The sequence below is a fragment of the Pagrus pagrus genome (assembly GCF_965226575.1).
Source record: "Pagrus pagrus genome assembly, chromosome: 18".
NCBI lineage: Eukaryota > Metazoa > Chordata > Actinopteri > Spariformes > Sparidae > Pagrus > Pagrus pagrus.
This window is the reverse complement of record NC_140202.1, coordinates 7,676,794-7,692,792: the sequence shown is the minus strand read 5'-3', so window position 1 is coordinate 7,692,792 and position 15,999 is coordinate 7,676,794. Positions and strand designations below refer to the sequence as shown.

The 15,999-nt window shown below is 39.6% G+C and overlaps 1 protein-coding gene across 4 annotated transcripts in view; it reads left to right on the top strand.

Moving 5' to 3' along the window:
* The window catches only part of lrfn5a (leucine rich repeat and fibronectin type III domain containing 5a), a gene marked incomplete at its 3' end in the record, with an annotated part of 121,024 nt that overhangs the window by 81,196 nt on the left and 23,829 nt on the right, over positions 1–15,999 (top strand). The window lies entirely within an intron of this gene.

Below are 15,999 nucleotides of genomic sequence, written 5' to 3'. Positions count from 1 at the left end.
GTTAAATGTAATAACTGGAGACAGTAATAGTGCTGTTTTCAAAAAGTCAATGATTATTGTGATTGGCTAAAATGGGGCCGTTTACTAATTGCATGGAACATCTCCAACAAAAATCCTTAATAGCTGTCATTAGCAAGAACATAACAGTGCAACATACAGGCAAGGAATATGAATATTTGGCACACAGGGATATTGATGTTAAAGACATTAGCAGCACATGTTCATATATCTGAATGGTAGCTCATTGTATTTTCCAATCAAAGTTACAGTTAATTTGAGTCTATGTATTATAAAGTACATAGTACAGTGTGTTGTTACAGCTTTGATTTGAATTTCAGAATTCAAGATGAATTGGTTTGGACTCTGTTGCCCTCCTCTGTGCAAATTTAATGTCTGGTTGGATCCTCTTTCAAGTGGAAATCCAGTTTGACAAAAATAGAACATTCGAGCAATTGACATTCAAGGTAACGTTCAGAACTACGGGGGCTGTTGGGGATTGTCTCGCATGCGTGTTGGAGACTCTAGCTGTTCGATTGCTTCTGCACCGACACAGAAAAAGTCAATAGTTGACATGTGAGGGGAAAGCAGTAGGGTGGGCGAACATTTTGGAAGGAAAGGCAGCTCTTCCTGTAAGAAATATCCTTTCAGTGAGATGCGCCACGCTTTGGTTACCTAGCGAGAATTTAACCATTTTACTCTTTATTGTTTAGGAGATGAAAAGATGACCGATTCTTGGTTATCATTTTAACTACAATCTCTCTCTCCCTCACACATTTCTACTGTCTCTGCCGCCAGCACAGTACAGTAGAAAATGAGATGAGATATATATTGGCTCTATATATATATATATATATATGGGCATGGCCATGAGAGAGACAAAGACATTCATGCTTCTATATGCTCCATTTTGTGTGGCTATTTTCAGACATCACACACGAGCACACACACGTACAGGAACAATGTGTCATTACAAGCTAATGCCATAATATGTTTGCCATGGCCTCCCACAATGCCTTGCTCCATAGGCCAACCCCATTTACTAATCTGCATATAAACAAACAAAAACGAGGTCTTTGTGTATGTGTGTGTAGATACATGTGTGTGCGTATCCTTATGTAAGCTTGCAGCCTCTTCTTGCCTCAAGGATGATGATGGAAACTGTTTGTCATCCTCCCACCTCTCTCGATCTATCGCTCTCTCCTGCTCTGTCTCCATCCATTCAAATCAAATGTGCTTTATTGGCAAAACAAAGACATTTGCAGGCTAACATAACATACACAAATAGCTCATTAATTAAGACTTTAAACACGCATATTGACAATGATGTACGCTGTAGGTGTGTTACTCAAAGGGTGTCACGCAGTGTCAGATGTTAAGCTCTCCACACAGTGCAGAGTGGAGGCGAGTTATGATGCTACAGTCTGTTAGTAGATACTACAAGGCTTCCAAACAGCCACTAGGAGAGGAAATTAGATTACTAATGAATTAATGGATGAGTGTGCAAATTGGGATTAAGTAAACTACAGCCTACCAGTACATGTAACTCATGAACAAATACAAATACGTTAAAACAATAAAAGCTTTAATGTGAATATGTAGCTGTTTTTGCTCCTTGAAATAAGCATACAGTTTTCAAATAACTTTTACATTAGTCAAAAAAGAAAGTTGATATCTCACATTCTGATGCTTTCAGCTGTTACAGTTATGAAAGGGGAGAATGCTCCACTCAGTGACAGTCAGCCTTTCACAACCGAAGGCTTCCATTAGGTGCCTTCTTCACAGCACTTACCCTTATATTGGTGCATCAACTTGCAAGCAATTTAGTGTCACTCTTCCCAAATTGACCAATCACAGAAGAAGAGGTGCAAGTTAAACTCGTTGCTGTTATGTTTCACAACAGCAGAAAAGGTGGAAAAATAAAGAAATACAACAAATAAAGACTTCTTTATCGAGGTAGATCTCCTGAAAAACGTATCACAGAGCGGGATTTAAGTTACTAAACTAAGCCTGCCTAAACTTGGTGCAGATTCGGGAATGTTCAGGTTTTACTTAGTGCACATATCAAGCTTTAGATTTAAAGCAGCAATAAGCAATATTCTTCATCATAACAATGTATGAAATGACAATGTGTAATGTAATGTGACAAGCATTGCTCGCAGTGATGAACTTACAGATAATTATCACCTGAATCTGCAGCTGGAGCTTTACTGTACATTTCAGCTGATTGTTTAGCTGTCCAACCCGTAGCCTTACTTTTTAAAAGGCAGGCAGATACAATTAGCAACTAGCTTCTGAACATAGTGGAGCATTTCTAGCTAAATAGTCAGATATTTCCCAAAAAGAAAAAGGGAAAGGACTTACATTTATCAAAGGCCAGAAACACAACTCCTAATGTTGCTCTGTCTCTGCTGGTTGTGTAGCTAACAAGTTATTTTCATCTTTATAAGGGGGTATACTGTCAGTGTTGTGTTCACAGCTTAAACCGCTGCCCCAAGGCGGCAAATTAAATCAAATGATATTGTTTTAGTGTATATGAATATACAATAACAGTACAAACTACAGGTAAATAATTCATGACGTGTAATTGCTTATAATGTTTTAAAGTAGTGCCAGTGTAACCAATAGTAATAATAATGGATTTACCAGAGTTATGGTAGAAGTTTACTACCTGTTCAGTTTATTCACATCCATTAATTTCTGAACTGAAATGCGTCACTTCATCTTTACACTGAATGCAAATGCTGAAAGTGCAAATCATACAACCACCACTGTATAACCTTAACTCTTTATCAATATGTTGAACAAAAAAATAAGAAAACACAACATACATTTCCCTCTTTCTGAGGAAATTCTGCTTGAATTGAAAGCCTCTTTCTCAGCTTTTGAGAACAGTTCAATAGCCTACCGGACGGTCTTCAAGTCAAAATGAGAAAATTCTCCATCCGTCCTTTAATCGTCTTTTAGCAAAAAAAAAATGTTTTGCTGGCCAGCGAAAAAAAATAAAGTCATATAGAGCTCTATATGTGAGTGTGAGGTGATGCTTTGCCTGAAAATTATCAGACGAGATCCCATAGATGGCAGGCGGCAGCTGTCCTCCCAGTAGCCACAGGAAACGCACCGTCACCGCTCCACTGACCACCCACTAGCAAGAAACCTCCTAGCATGGAAACATCATGTATGAATGAGAAGTAAAGCAGGCTAACACGGAGCACCGTCGAGCAGACACACATGTGACGCAGTACTGCGCAGCAGTAATGAACCTCTGTAACCAACAATATAACATACTCTTAATGTAGCACTACACAGAGTTTTAACTCGCCGCATTTCACATCAAACATACATTTAACACCATAGTAGTAACTGTAAAGTCCGCCTAGCATGGCGGCTATTAGCGAATTAGAATTTTACTGCTAGCATACAAATAACATTGACTTGCTACCAATTCGGTCAGTCGAACACAACCATATTACTTATCACAACACAGACAATTGCCACATGAAATATGAATGCGCACCTAGCATGGAAACATCATGTATGAATGAGAAGTAAAGCAGGCTAACACAGAGCACCGTCGAGCAGACACACATGTGACGCAGTACTGCGCAGCACTAATGAACCTCTGAGCCCGCGATCCCTCAGTAACAAACAATACTATTGGCTATCGTCACGCTGCGGTAATATGACCCTGTCTTAACCTTAAAGGGGCAATACACAAAACAATGTTAACAGAAAACTCAGCTGGCTGACACTACAGCTGGGTTACACCAGGGCTCCTTTCATTAGCTACAATGCTATTTGATGACATTTCAAAAGTTTGCCTAATGTCTTCTGGACACTCAAATGGAACCGGTGTCTTCTCTTGTTCCTGTCTTTTTTTCTGTCTCCGTCAGTCTTATGTGATCTTTCTTTCCCATACACTGCATTTCAGTCCATTACTGTCACTGTCAGTCTCTTCTATACTCTAATATAAATCAGCTTGACCCAATTTAGACTGTTTAAATAAAATATTCATTGCCCCTTCCCAATTCATGATTAATAGTTTTTTCACCCTTGAGAGCCCATTATGAAAATAAATCCTTTCAGAGCATCTTGATTGCTGCTGGTCTTTTACTATTTTTTCTGATCTTCTTTCCAGTCAACTTTCTTTGACATCAGAGTTTCATATTTTGTCACATTCTTATAAATTTCACGGTTGACTTTTCCTTAACCCTAGTATGTTTGCTTGAGAACTACAGCAAATCCTGATATTCATGCTGATCATGGCTATCGTCTATTACTTAGTTTTTATAATAATTATATACTCAATCTGTTCCCACATGGGCTTCAAACAGCGTAGAAGAGTTTGAACACACTAACACACTGACAGTATGTTTACTAAATGTAGAATATATGGGAAGACCAAAGAAAACAGTCTGTTACTGCTTGAAGTAATTTACAGGTCAACAAACTGTTAAGACCGTTTGCCATTTACGTTGATACATTACCAATCCAAAGCTAATTTGGATATAATTGGCCCATTTTGGCCAATAACAGATATGTCAGTATCAACATAAAATAAGATGCGTGGGATACATTATAATTATTTTTCTCAGTAATTTTACTGTTTCAGTGAAATGGTGTCATTTCAGTAAAAACTAGAATGGCCCACAGTAGAGCGCATACCTCCACCAAGGTCCAACATTCCTCTTCAGTTCACTCAAGCCCAATTCAGTGTCAAATGAAACATATTCACGTCTGCTGGATCTGGATTTTTATTTGTATCCACGTGAAATTGTTCTCACTCATTGATACCAGACACCTCGCATTGTTAAAGGTCAAATTTGCAAGAAGTCCCAACTCATCAAATACCGATGCTTTGGAATGGCAGTCAACCCGACCTACAATCCCAAAGCGTCAGTATTTGCAGGTTAGGAATTAAACTCAAAAATCAACTTTCTTTCAAATTGGATGGTAAGAAAAAAGAAGGTAAGAAAAAAATCCTGGATATGTTCCTTTATCTGGCAGCGCACCAAAAGTTAATTTGGTATTCTGGGCTGAGACCCATCCTCCATCCAAGTTTCATGGAAATCAGTTCAGTAGTTTTTTCAATTTTTTATAAATGAACCAACTAACCAACCAGCAAAGGTACATGGGTGAAAACCCAACCTCCCATCCATTGGCACAAATATCTGATTTGTCACATTTGAGGGACCATTGCAAAAAAATGTATGTATAATAGCTGATATATCTATATCGATTTTTTTATTTTCTAATATCTGTAATGGCATCGGCGCCAAACATCAAATATCAGTTGAGCTGGAATATGTGGGCTGTCCTCTCCAAATAGTCCGTTCAGTATTCCTCCTAATACTATCCAAGTTCAAATATACCCTGAGATTCTGTGAGGGCGTGAATGTGTGGGTGCACGTGGACGTCTGCTCTGTGTGTGTGTGTGTGTGTGTTTGTGTGTGAGAGAGAGAGAGAGATAGACTGAGACAGGAAGTGTATTTGGCACATTTGGTCTCAGTTGGACCTGATTGTTAAAATCAAAATATCTTCATGTCTGTGTTTCAATCTGTATGTGTGAGAAAACTGAAAACATCGAGTCTGCTTAGTTCTTTCCCCAGTGTAAACGCCTAGGAGAATAAAGTGTATTTTTAAAAACAGGGTAGATTAATAGGATGTTTTTTTTGGACTGAAATGGAACGTGTCTCGCCCTCTTCTTGAAGCCTGCAGCAGGGGAATGTATCCATGCGCTGTGGCAGTTTGGATGGCAGGGTGAAATAGAAGGTGTCATTTTATCAACATCAAACACGTCCGTGCCTCTTAGAGGACGAACACATACCACGGCAAAGAAACTCACAAGACGAGAAAGCTTTGGCTTGTTCGGCGTGAGTTATGAAAGACACTGCTGTACTGTACAGCTAACACCTCTTAAGGCATTTTTCACACCTTTCTGGTTTGCAGTAGTCATTTTTAACCCTTGGAAGGTTTGTTTGGGTGTATGAGAGCTCACACTGAGACCTCGCTTACAGGCTGTTTGGCACTACATTTCTAAGCAAACCTTGAAGCTTTGTTTGTATTCAGAGCATGAGCTACCACAGAGACAAAAATACTGAGGATTATGGGTTAAATGAGATGTGAACTATTACTTAATGCCACACTCCTTGATTTTGTTGTATCCCAATATTTCCTCCCTCCTCCTACGCATGTTTTGAAACTCATTTTGCACAATACGTACCCGTTTGAAGGTGGGCTAGGTTCTCAACTTTCCGAGTTCTCACAAATTTTATCACTGCAGTGGCTTTTGCTGCCTGTGTTTTCAGCCGATGAAGATATTCCTCTTACAGTGCAGACGATTGCTTTCACAAAACACACTCAAGTATGTGTGTGACAACTCAGAAAGACTGATCTGAAAATGTAATATGAACTATTTCAGACTCTACTTCTCCTGCCTCTTCATAACCCCAAGATCAATCTTCACCCTCAATTCATGTTTTTACATTGACCTTACATACATTCAAGTCACCTCGAGGTTTCGCTTTTAATCCGAATGTATCAAAAATAACTCATGCTCTTTGGCTACATCTTGTTAGTGTTGCTCAGAGCACAGTGGTAGTTTTCAAGTGAAATGTCAAAATCCATACCGGCTTTAAAAGAGTGCTACATTTTAAAAATAGATTCACCTGGGTTCCTTGCAGTTCCAACCAGGAACACCACTGAGTTCTCAGGGGTAATGGCGAGGTCATGGACAGGAGATGCGTTCCCTGGAGGGATAGGCAGCTCAGTCTTGTCAAAGTGGAGCTTCAGGTCCTGTGCAGGAACTGTACATGCTGATGAGAGATTCGTGCTGCCACCTGGGTATCAGACTGGGGAAAAGACAGGATTGGTTCAGCTGCTAGTGGGGTGGAAAATGATTTGGCATGCATTCTTTCCCTGCCCTCTATGACATATACCCTTCTGCCTGTACTAAATAATAGCGTACACTGGTTAAGGATAGGGTGTAATGCAGCTGACATAGCTCCCTTCTATTTTCATCCTGGTTCAATGATGGCACCAACAATCCTTGATCCTTCGTGAAACAATGAGCTGAAAGACCATTTCCCATCAGATACTTGTCAGTATCGATCATGCACATATATGCAGTTTGAGGGATAGTTGTAGTAATGCTGTGACATAGAAATTGTCTTGTGAACACGATATCAGATAACCAGTGATGGATGCACTCTGGTGGGTTTTGAAAAACAGTGCTGTGATGTAATGGTGTGGAAATAGCGTTTCAGACCAGATATTACACAGCATCACCATGAATCAGGCTCTTAAAGTGCCACTGTTAGGCCCTCACCACCGAGATCTCCGATTACACATCTTCCTCCGTCTCTTTCTCTTTTTATCTTTTACTGCTTCCCTTTCCTTCCCAGTCATACACGTAATCCCTTTGAGTGTGTTTGAGTATTGGATCTAAAATCAATAGTCAAGAGATGCATGTGTTTCTTAATATACATCTGGTGTATACTTCTGCCTGTGTGTGTGTGCATTAAACATGCATTTGCATTTGTGGTTAAGGTTTTAAGTGTGTGTGTGTGTGTGTTCCATTGTTATCAGGCTGACCTTGGCGGTGATCGTCTCGTATTCCTGGCAGCTCATGTACTCCCATACATCATCCAGCTGGCTCTATCTGCCTTTCATTGGTTTGATTTCATCCATTAAGTCCAATTCAGTCATGGAAGGAACATAGTGCTGGAGGGGTGGAGGCAGGTTAAAGAAGGATTTCTCAGCCTTGATGCAATGAAAACATGCATGTGCAAAATGACTCGAGGTTCGATATGAGCAAGTGGAAGGATTGGAATTGGCTGTCGGCTAAACCCTTCACTGAACAGCAATTCTTCAGTATAGGTTGGCAACTGTTACGAGGCACGGGAGGCCTGAGAAGCTTTGGATTTCATGGTGAAGCGGCGTGGCGGGGGCTGCAATACGAGTTGGATAGAGATGTCTTTTTTCTAGCCTTTTCAAAACCAAACACACAAGAGCAGAAGTAGTGGATAAAAATATGTGTTTATGTGTTGCAGTCATCAGCATGCCAGCTATGTAGCACGCTAGCTGCAGTAGTAATAAGTTAACAATCCACCTACTCTAGCTAACATGACCCATGATAGCTTTACAGTACATTTGCTAACATATTAGGTAACATTCATCTCAAGCCTTACGTCTGGAACATTAGAATTGAACAAAGTATGTAAGTCAGCAGCCAAACAGGCTGCCTACGTCTTTAGCCTACGTCTTTGAGAAGGTATGATGTATGTAGCCATTAAGAGCATATTTAAGACCCCTCTTACAAGAGATTTAAAAATGGAAACATTAAAAAGTCAGCTGGAGTCATAGCTTTTAACTAATAGAGCTAGCTTGATAGGAGACGTATTATGTTTTTTCAGTTTTTTTTTTTTTTTTTCATTCAGTGTTTTATATATGTTCTTGTGCAAGATAAAAAAGATTTTGAGAGTTAAAATGGTCAAAGGTCAATGTATTGTTTTTCAGAGTCTTTCTTGTGCATGGTCATAGTCCATCGTCATTGTAAAACACCAGGCAGATGAGGGTCGAGCGTTTATGTGGTTGGGATTCCTTTCATTTGTCTGCTTATGTGTGTGGCCTATATTTGTGTATCTGTGTTTTTGTGTCTATGTTGGTGGCCGGTTGCTCATGTGCTTATGTTGGGCCCATTCAATGTTCCTGGTGCTAGCCTGTGTGTGTGTCTGTGTGTGTGTGTGTGTATTTATGTGTGTGTTTGGCCTTGCCCAGTGCAGCAGACTCAAAGTGCACTAATTGAATAAGGAGTAATTGTGATATATTTAGGCAGCTGCTGACCCCATTGTTCGAGTGGGTAAAGCCATTAGTTTAAGCGTAAGGTTTACTCCAGTGGACACACAAAATCAAAGCCAAAGAGTGGAAGCAAGCAAACAGGAAGGCAGCGGGTTAGTTAAGTGGTACGGGTAGTGGTGCTTTTTTGTTGTGCATTAGATGGTGGTACCACGGCACAAGCTTGATGGCGCGGAAGAACATGTAAACTATTAATTCACTCAATAAAATGGAAAACTGAAGCTAAAAGATTTTCTAGCTGCAAGGGCAGTATATTATAACCTCTTCTATGCTTTGAATTGAAATCTGTGTGCAGAGTGATCAAAATAATCAGCACAAACTTGATTGTCTTGATTGTCTAAAATCTTGTATTTAAAGTGCATCTTCTGTCAATACTGAAGTGCATTAATGAATGAAAATCCCAACAATTCGGGACATCGTATGGACCTTTAAGGGCCTTTACAATGTAAAGGTTAGCAACGTTAGCCAGTGCACAAATTGGCAACCACTTGAGGGGGCAAATGATTCGAATAACAGCTGTGTGTTGATGAGAATGCAATGGGAGGGGGGAGATGGACTGCCACATGTAGTGTTATCACAAACTCCTTTAAATTCCTATAAAGTACACACATTATGGATGTAAAGAACCACATCAGCAAACTCTGATAGGTTACATTTACTAAGCTGTCATGTCATGTTAGGTCGTGTTTAAGCAACCTTTCAATCTGAGGTTCAACCTCACCACTTATTCTCAGGACACAGTAAAGACAGTCAAACCATATGGTCCTTTTAGTATCTGTACGGAGCTTTTAATCATATAACAAGTTTGCCTAGCTGTCTTTTTCATTACAAATAGGCAACTCCATCTGTTGATGAAGATCAGGAGATTTTTTGCATACACACACGTTTTTAATGGTGTTACGTAATATGTTGACATGTATGATAAATATCATTGGAGGCACATGCATGCATGCATATCAGCAATAATACAATCGACATTCCTAACAACAGAGTACATTATCTTAATCTCTGGATGCTATATTACATACCAGGTGATTGGAATACAACAGAGTAAAAGCTCCATGGCAAACTAAGTGACTGAGATACTCTCTGCATTAGAATAATCTCTTATTACTATATTCTGCTGCAGCCAGCAGGAATCGGACTAATGAAGGACAAATCTGCATAAGCGTCTTTATTTCCACCACTATCCTAGTAATATCTGTACAGTAATCTCAAAGAGAGTCTATTATGAAATAGTGTCTGTAATGAACTCATTTTCTATGCCACTTTAAATCTTTTAAAGTAGTATGGTTGTGTGGATGCTGGAGCTGAATAGTATGTTGCACTAGACAACTTTGCTCCTCTCAGCCAGAGCTGAGCACATTGAGACTGTTGAAGAACACTTCAACATATGAAGTGTTTTCATATCTCTGACATGACTAATCTATTTTAACAACACAAGTACCATAGTAAACTACCTGACAGTCATCAATAAAGAGCCCTGGATGGATGATATTTTAGGATGATGTAGTTGTTTCCTACTTTGTTCAACAGTTGAAATGCTGTTTTATTTCACACTTTGTGACAATACATTATCATTCCAACTTCTTCCAACTTTTGGAAGCTAATGAAAGAATAATGGAAGCTATATGATGTTTCCACTGACAGATGTTTTACACATGTTTTCTTATGGCTGTAGCAGTCCATCACATTGTTATATTCAAGCTGTTTTGGTTATCACATTTCCACAATTCTGCCTGAGAAATGTGTTATATGTGAGCGCTTCTGTTTCTGCTCTTGAATTCTGCATTAGAAGCACAATTCCATGTGTTTTTCCAATAGCACAGCACGAGATTCTTCAGCCATTGAGGCATAATGGAGCTGTTTGTTCTGTCGCTCAACATCTGATTAGCTTAGCTACAGTTTATTAAAGGTTTGGCTAAATCAGAACTTGCAGGAGGATAAATCACAGCTGGGTGCTACTTTGGACTTGATTGCTGTGTCAAAAGGGGCAGAAAGTTCTCACACTTGGAAAATGGTCATAAATGATGGTTTTAGCTTTCTGATTTTCAGGTTCAGCCCACTATATCGCTCACCACTGAGGAAATGATTTTAAACAGCCTTCCTCTGGAACAATATACTGTACAGTGTGGATTTTATCATTTGTAGTCGATTTTTTGTGATTTTTTTTTTATCAGTCTGTCTCCTTACATTCTACTGCAGTATCTGTTAGTATTAGTTTAACAGAAAACTGCAGTTTGTTTTTGCATTAGTCAATATATTGACCTACTTTGTTTTTCAGATACACAGTAACCCGCTTTCTTTCATAAAAAAATCTTTACATTTTAAATGTAAAATTAAAATGTTTAATTCGTGAAGTCATACAAGAAGAGAAAACAGATACTGTGGGAAATTATTGAAATGGCCCTTTTGCTGAAACCGATGACCTTACAGCTCAGATACAATGTTGGGTGAATGCTGGGTGCAGGCTTCAGTAAGGGTTCAGTTTTACCCTTGACACAACCATGGTTTAAGATATAATATGATTTTGTTTGTTGTGAACAAAAATCACTGGATTTTTTTTTAAAGAATGTTGCGATGTCTGGTTTGCTATAACACATCTGACCTAAAGTGTGAAAAATCTGATCAGGAAACAAAAAGTTGACAGAAATCTTCGACTAATGCTTCTTGGCAGCTTCAAAAGACTTTGTATGTGTGAGGGCTTACAAGCCGTCGCTTTTAACTGCCAAGTCGTTCCGCTGGTTATCCCCCCGTGAGATTTGAATGCAGCATTAGATCAGTTTCAGTATATGGAGCGTGGGGAGAATCCATTCGTGCTGTCCGGGAAGTCAGTTGCTCATCAGTGAGCGAGCCAGGGGTGAAACTGGCTTCATGGAAGACCTTCAGGGAACTGGGGTGTCAGTGTGGAAGGCTTTCAAAGAAGGTGGATAAAGCGAGCAGCACACACACACACGTGTGAAACAGAATCGTATTTTACACACCGCTACAAACAGAGCTTAATTTGTCTTCCTTACCCATAATCCCTTTGGTTAATTCACCATTCCATTTGATCCCAGTGGTCTTACATGTCACCTCGAGCTACACCGAGTCAGTATCTGGTGTATGGAGAGGGGCTTCTGTGAAATTGAGCTCAATTCTGGTGTAATCTCTTTTTCCATATGTGTACGAGTGACATGTAGCGTATGCGTCCTTTCCTGTATAGCCAGCGTTGTGTATGGTTTGCATGTCACGTACAGGCGTGACCGCGCGACAACAGCCTCATCCATCCTTGCTCATCTCTTCTCGCTAAATGAAATTCGTCCCTCTCCCCCTTTTCCTTTCACAACTCAGCACTCATTTTAATTAGCTCGCTCTCTGATCTCTCTTTCTTCCTCTCCCTCTCTGATAATTCTCCCTCGTTTCCTTTCCATTTCTCTGTCTCTCTCACTCATTCGCTCTCATTACAGTCATTTCTCAGTGTAATTAATGAGCTGATATCTGCTTTCGTGTCACAAGGGTCATGAGCCTTCTCCGTCTCTCTCCGTCTCTCTCTGTCTCTCTCTCTCACTCGCTCGCCCGCTTGCTCTTAATGGGGCGCCAGTGCATGTGAGTCATTCGGCGCTCTATTTAGCTGCCGCTCTGTCCGTCTGCTCTTCTGTCTAAGCATTCAAATATAGAGGGAAAGGAAATAAAACAGACATAACCTCCAACATCGTAGCTCAGTAACTATACGGAGAAATTAAATATATATATATATATATATATATATATATATATATATAGAGAGAGAGAGAGAGAGAGACAGAGAGAGAGAGAGAGAGAGAGAGAGAGAGAGAGAGGGAATGGCTTGTTAGTCCGTCACTGTGATGTCACAGTTTGCAAAGACGAGTCTTCTGACGTCCATACTGTATTTATCAAGATTAGGTCTGATATACAGTGGGCACTGAAGGATGAGGATGGTAATATTCTATAATTTGTTTTTATTATTGTAAACAAATCCCATGTAAAAACAAAAAATACATTTATTCTAACAATGAATATTGTTCTGTGTATGTGAATCCTGAGTTAATTCCTCTGTGACATAAATCTCCATTGTGGTCCCAAATCTACTAATTTCCACAAAAGCTATTATTTTCATTAATCTGCAGTTATAACATTCTCACTCACTCATTCTGATCTCACTTGCAAATGGTTAAACGACAACTACCTGAAGCTTAATTCTGATAAAACAGAAACATTGATTATTGCCCCGGATGACAAAATCCCTCAGATCAGGCAGTACATTGGCGATGTTTTAGGCTCATCTGTTCAGTCAAGCCTCAGAAACTTGGGAGTCATTTTTGATTCTGCAATGTCGCTAGAGCAGCACTACAGACAATTAATCAGAAACTGCTTTTTCCACCAGAGGAACATTGCAAAATCGAGTGATATGGTGTCAAAAGCTGAACTTGAGATGGTTATTCATGCTTTTATTTCTTCTCGTCTAGACTACTGTAACAGCCTTTTTACCTGCCTGAACAAGAGAGAGCTTAATGGTCTCCAGACTGTACATAAAGCAACTGCACGGCTTTTAACTCACACTCACAAAAGAGCTCACATCACCCCTGTTTTAGCTTCCCTGCATTGGTTACCAGTCCATTTTAGAATCAATTTTAAAATCTTGGTCCTTACTTTTAGAGCCCTTCATGGTCAAGCACCCCCTTACATCTCTGACTTGATTAAACTTCATGTACCTGCCCATACAATGAGGTCGTCAGGTCAGAGATTGTTGGTGGTCCCTTACACCCACTTTAAGACCAGAGGTGACTGGTCCTTTCAGGCAGTGGCACCCAAACTTTGGAATGCCCTGCCTCTCTTTCTAAGATGCTTCGAATCTGTGGACTCTTTTAGGAAACAGCTGAAAACTTTTTTTATTTAAGCAGGCTTTTTGTTAATGTCTTAAACTGTTTTATTCATTGTATTTTTATGTTTTTATTGTTGTATTTTATTTTATTGTGAAGCACTTTGTGATTTTTATCTGTGGAAAGTGCTATATAAATAAAATGTACTTACTTACTTACTTACTCCCAACTCAACAAATATGGCAGCTGGTCAGTGGCCACAAACTTCAAACTATGACGCGCTACCCAGTTAAGCAATAATATGATAGGCTAGTTTGCTATTGTGACTTTCAGACTGTTATCAACGAAAATATCATACTTTGGGTTAAAGTAACTGCCTTCAGTCAAGTAATGTAAGTTGCATAAGTATTGAAATTCATGTCACGTTAGGTTGTTTGATTTATTTTTAAGTTCTGAAGTAAGTTAACATACAATCTTGGCTCTTGGTCACACTCGGGAGGTGAACCACAGCATGCAGAGGAAATGTCCAGTAAACGACCCATCCAACTGCCACACAACTCAGCCAAAACTTCTCTGACTCTGTATTTTGTTGCTCTAGAGGAGTGCTTCAAGAAGTGACACTAGATGGGGTAACTACAGGATCAAACTTAGAAGCGTAGAGCAACTGACCAGACTGCTGTTTTTTACAGGATACAGATATGTGTCTTAAAACAGCAAGTCATTCCATTTATGTTTATATATAAGCAGGGTTAACACGAGCAGTGACAGCTGCGAGTCCAGGCCACGCAGTTTAACTGATGTATATATATATAATATACGTGTCTGGGAAGTGCAGTGCAGAGATGTCACAGTAATGATTTCACACCACAGATGGAGGCTAAATTGAACCAAAATGCATTTTGATTTTAACACCTCAACTGTTTACTTCTTAATGAGGGAGAATCACAGCCCGCTGATGAGATCTCTTCCTCTCCTGGAGTCATTCATTAGTGTGACTTGCGTCTATTTTATTACACTGCTGAATCAATTCATGACATTAATGACAGATAAACATGTACACATTCATATAAATAGCCTGGTTTAATTGATATTTTTGTTTTCCAAATATTGTATTCTCATCTCTTATTTTATAGAAGTGCCTCCTGATACTGACACATCGTGCTCTGTTTTCCATCGTTCATGCATCACTGTCTTATACCGATCCATAAAGCATTAATAAAATATTTGTTACAATCATTAAAGCCAGTAGTTGCAACTTGTTTTAACCTTTTTGTTCCAGGATTCGTCTGATTGCATCTCTTCACTGACAAAATGAGTCACTGACTTTTAATGCAAACTGATTTTTCTGATATGATTAAGTGTGAGAAAAAACCTTAACTTTCACCCTCACCCAGCCTGTGTTGTGTGTGTATTAATTGGTATGTATCTGTGCATGAATGAATGAGGGTGTGTGTGTGTGTGTGTTTGCACTGTGATCCCTTTAATCCTGATTCTCCCATGTCCTTCAAACTCCAATCAAGGTTGTCATTAATGAGCGTTTTCTCTCTCCCTGCCTCACCCTGCTCTCTCTCTCTCTCTCTCTAAACCTTTCCTAATTAACTACAAGCGCTGCTGCTTACTAATGATGACTGGGTGTATGTGTGTGCGTGTGCACGTACACGCATAGCAACACTGCCGAGCTATAAATGACTAATAAACCTCTCCTCTGGCTTGATTAGCGATGCCTAAAAGTTGGTGGTGATTCAGTTCAGAGGCCTCTGGGTTCATCTCGTGTCTGGTCATTAAGATTTTTAACTTCATCAGAATCACATTCACTCAAGGTGTCAAGATGAACACATGTTCGGGGGTTATTCATTCATGTGTGCCCACACGTAGTGACTGTTGATGCATACTAACACATTGCATTGACAACAAGTCCTTGAAGAGTGCAAGTCATCCTTCTCCATACTGCACTTATCATCCTCCCTTTAATATACACACTTCACTTCCCCTACAGCTCTCTGCATTCAGAGAGGCATACAGTTTAGTAGATGTAGAAGGAAGTGAGGTGGGTGATAAGTAGTCTATTAGTCCAGCGTCGCATGAGAAAATGATAGTGAACAGAGTGAACACTGTTGGACAGTGTGTGTGCAGTGTGAAGCACATAGGTTTTGCCTTGAATTGCAAACTGATAACCTTGCAGCCAGACTGGGATGAAATGCCTTTGTCTGTCTTTTCTATTATTCATTTTCAGAATGGCTTCTACTCTTTGTATTGAAAAAGTAACTATTGAAAAAGTCCAATGTCATTAACGGCTCCATTTGTCTCTGTCTTCTGTCTCATT